This window comes from Bison bison, unplaced genomic scaffold (assembly GCF_000754665.1).
Source record: "Bison bison bison isolate TAMUID 2011002044 unplaced genomic scaffold, Bison_UMD1.0 scf7180017864291, whole genome shotgun sequence".
In the NCBI taxonomy this organism is placed as follows: Eukaryota; Metazoa; Chordata; class Mammalia; order Artiodactyla; family Bovidae; genus Bison; species Bison bison.
This window is the reverse complement of record NW_011494863.1, coordinates 9,749,174-9,753,097: the sequence shown is the minus strand read 5'-3', so window position 1 is coordinate 9,753,097 and position 3,924 is coordinate 9,749,174. Positions and strand designations below refer to the sequence as shown.

Below are 3,924 nucleotides of genomic sequence, written 5' to 3'. Positions count from 1 at the left end.
ACAATAGCCTACAGAAGCCCTGGGTCTCTACAGTCATCCTGTAAAAGCTGTGACTTTAGCCGAAGGAAGCGTCGTTTTTGTTCTAGTGATCCAAGTACATTCTAACTAACGATAAGTCTGAGTTGTTTCTGAGTATTCTTTAAATTTGAGAAACTCGACAAGGGAAGGAAGGTCCTTTTCATTAACACAGTTTCTTAGGCTGCTTCGTTCCTTGCAACCTGCCAGTTCAAGTTTCCCTCTATCCCAAACTAGACTACCTATCCTCTACTAATTTAATTCACTCTGGTTGCTCCCAAGTTTATCCCTCTCTTTTAAACCTTAACCCTCAAGGCTATTTCTACCACTTGCTGAGGAGCACCAACATTTCCTTGCTTGCAAACATCATTTCCCTTTTTATTCTCTATTCCCATTAGAGAAGTTTTAACACTTATTGTACACAATTCTATTACTGATACCTATAAAAAGTCCTACATAAATCCACTCCTTTACTCCCTAAATGTCCAATTTAGAAATCTTCTTATACCTGTTCCATCTTGTCAACATCCTCTTCCATCTCTCTTATTCTAATTACTCTCTTCCTCAGGTCACACTGGACCCTCCAAGGTACATGTTTGTCTCTTACTAACGTACTTTATAAGGAAGAGATAAACTGACTTATCTTACAATTAATTAGAAAACTTAGGGACCTCTGCTTTTTCAGACTTTCACAATACTGAATCAATTTCCCATTCTGTATCTAATTAATAACAATTTTTTGGAGAAACTCCTTTTTTAAAACTTGCTATTATCAATCTGTCCATCCATCCAACCATCCCCTCACTTGATTATTTTTTTATTGCCTACTAGGTGCTGCTGCTGCTGCTAAGTCGCTTCAGTTGTGTCCGACTCTATGTGACCCCATAGACGGCAAAGCCTTTCCTCCCATGAAGCTCCACCGTCAAGGGCTCCTCTGCCCCTTAGGTTTCTAACACCTTTCTTTAGTTGTTGTTTTGCTTCAGTTTGGTCATATCAAAGTAATATTGTATGTCACTTAATCTGACACCATTCCTCACAGATCTTCCGTCTACCACCTAGAACAGCCTCTCCTGCCTAAAGAAATGCTGCACCACATCCACCAAGCTGCTCAGATAAAAAACAAACAAATAAGAAAAACAGAATTACAGTGCTGAAAATATCTAGGAATCATCCAGTCGAATCTTTCATTTTCCAAATAAGGAAAGTGAGAACCAGAGAGGTAAGCTGGCTTGCCAGAAAGTATCAGTGCTGTAACAAGGTACCAGTACCGGTGCTGTCTGTATCTTTAACTCAAGTCCAGTTTTATTTCACTATGTCACTTTACTATAATCTGGCTTTTCCTTTTTCTTCTTTTCTATATCTTAGTATCTTTTTTTTAACTAAAGAGTATACCTCCAGGGACACAGTCATTTAAACAAACACACACAAAAGTTTACGCAAAGAGGACATACGAATCACAGCATGACAAATTTTAAAGAGAAAGAGCCCTGGTGATAACAACCTAGACCAGTAATTGTCAAAAATGAGATTTAAAAATTAGAAACACAGATTTTTCTATCTATATGGCTACATAATATGTACCCTCCATATCTCACCTTTCCCCTCCCCCAGAAAACCATGGATCTATAGTTATTATTTTATTCATTTGTGCAGTTGTTGTTTTGTTGTTTAGTCACTAAGTCCTGACGGACTCTTTGTGACCCCATGGACTGTAGCCTGCAATGCTCCTCTGTCCATGGGATTTCCCAGGCAAGAAAGAATACTGCAGTGGGTTGCCATTTCCTTCTCCTAGGGATATTTCTGACCAAGGGATCCAACCTGCGTTTCCTGCATTGGCAGGAGCGTTCTCTACCGCTCAGCCTGCAGAGTATGAGAAAAGGGATTAAGAACCTGTGACCTAATCTAACTAATTCATTTGTCTGATGAGAAATCTCCAGTCGAGAGAAAGGAAGGTATTTGCCCAAAGTAAGTAAATCAGCAATTTAAGAGCAGTTTTAAGACAAAGGTCTGTTTTTCACATTTGCGTGTTTTACACTGCTGATATAGGTTCAAAAAACAGTCTTCAGGACAGAGCTTTTCAGAGCACAGGAAACACAGCAAGCTTCCTAACTGCCCAGGTGCCCTTGGTTGGCTTGGTGTCTGGAAACAAATATGGTAGACACCTCTGATAAATCATCTCCTGGTTACCCAAAAATGCAAAAAAGAGATGCTTTCAGGCGTGTTCCTAAGGAAAGTGTCCTTAAAAGAGAGTTGAGATTCTGACTTTTGAGTTCGGAGGGGCATGAAACGCACCCAACACCCTCATTTTACAGATATGTAAGCCGTGCCACAGAGAGGGTAATGGAAATGGGCAAGGTCAGAGTGAGTCGGTGGACGAGGTAACACTAGAACTCCGGGCTCCCTATCCCCCGGTTGGCCGCCTCTCACAGATGTATTCACCGCCTCCTGCTCGGATAATCCCCTCAGTAAGCTGACTACAGGCTTTAATTCACAGGTTAAAACACTGACTTAACATTAAAATCGTGGAATTTGTGACGCCCAAAGTACGACGGGGTCCCAGAAGGTAGCCGGGCCAAAACTCTCATTTTGTTCAGGAAATCGAGATTCATAGAGAGTGCTATATGCCGGGATCTTGGGCAAAGTTCAGGCAAGGTGGCAAACGCCGCCACCAGGGCCTCGAAGACCAACCACTACAAACCCAATCTACTACAAACCCAATCCCGGCTTTTCGAGGAGCTCTAGGCCCGAAAAGGGCCGGAGACCGAGAGCCCAACCGGTCGAGGGCCCTAGAGCCCGATCCAGCCGCCTCCACCCGCTGTACGCACCCCGGGCTCTGTAGTTCGCCGCCCGCCCCATGCCCACCCGGCCGCCGCCTCACCTATGCCAGCCCTCCGTTTGTTGTACTGGTGAAAGGGGAGGGAGAAACGCGACAAACACTTCCCGCGGACCCCACCGCCGGGACACTTCCGCTTCCGCCGCCCCTCGGGCACTTCCGGAATGTTGGCATCCGGGGCTTGGCCCATTCCCTGAGCCCATGTTGGGTGTGAGGCTCGGGCGTCCAGGCCTGGCAGCCATGTTAAGCGTGGCTTTTGGGTAAACTCGCGGCAAGTCCTTCATTCACGTGACAGCGTTACCACGCCCGAAGTGTGTAGCGTCTGCCGCCGGATAAATAGTCCAGGTTCTGCGGTTTGCTTCTAGGTGGCTTTGGTGCACTTTTCAGGGTTTCGCGTTTTTCGGTTGCAAAGTAGCTAAATTCCGGTAGAGACTTTTTTCCAAAACTTACTTACCTGAAAAACAGAAAAACTTTTTTTGGCGAGGGTGAGGTGGGGTAAAAACGTCAATGTTAAGTCTGCTTTTCTCTACATTTGGGACATTGTGTATGTACGTACTTTACAGTATTTTATAGTTTCCAAAGGATTTCCTCATCTTTGTCTAATTAAACACTCGCCACGACCGTGACGTATTGGTAGGAGTTAATTTGACCCGTTTTTTCCCTTACAAAAACTACCTTCAGAGAGGGTGTGGACTGAAAAAAAAGAAAACAAACCGAAAAAACCCCACAGCCTAGAATTAGGGAATTACTTTTTATTCAGCGCACTGGCTGAGGACTTAAGCTGTGGAGATGGCCTCTCAGATGTCTGCGAGTGACTGTTGTGAAGAGGTAAGGCATGCAGATGTGTAGGAGTTTGAAAAAGAAAAAAAGCAGGTAGTTGAACGTGAAAATATTACTTCTCGTTAAAGAAACAAAATGTCAAATTAATGAATTTAGCTCTTTTTTATGTATGAGGTAATATGTGAATCTGGGCTTTATGAAGTCATTCTCTTGATATGTACCTTAGGTTTCTAGGGTCTATAATCCTGTTTTTCTCCGAACTGAATCTCAGTAGGATGCACCTTTAGGCACAGCTG

The 3,924-nt window shown here is 43.7% G+C and overlaps 1 protein-coding gene across 6 annotated transcripts in view; it reads right to left on the bottom strand.

Moving 5' to 3' along the window:
- The window catches only part of FBXO38 (F-box protein 38), a 65,444-nt gene extending 62,444 nt beyond the window's left edge, over positions 1-3,000 (bottom strand). For 4 of the 6 annotated variants that reach the window (XM_010850489.1, XM_010850492.1, XM_010850491.1 and 1 more), the window contains exon 1: positions 2,894-2,998. The gene's annotated coding sequence lies outside the window, so the exon portion shown is untranslated. Of the gene's footprint in view, positions 1-2,893 lie in introns of all 6 variants that reach the window. The other 2 variants (XM_010850495.1, XM_010850496.1) reach the window with 2 other exon arrangements.
- Positions 3,001-3,924: the final 924 nt, after the last annotated feature.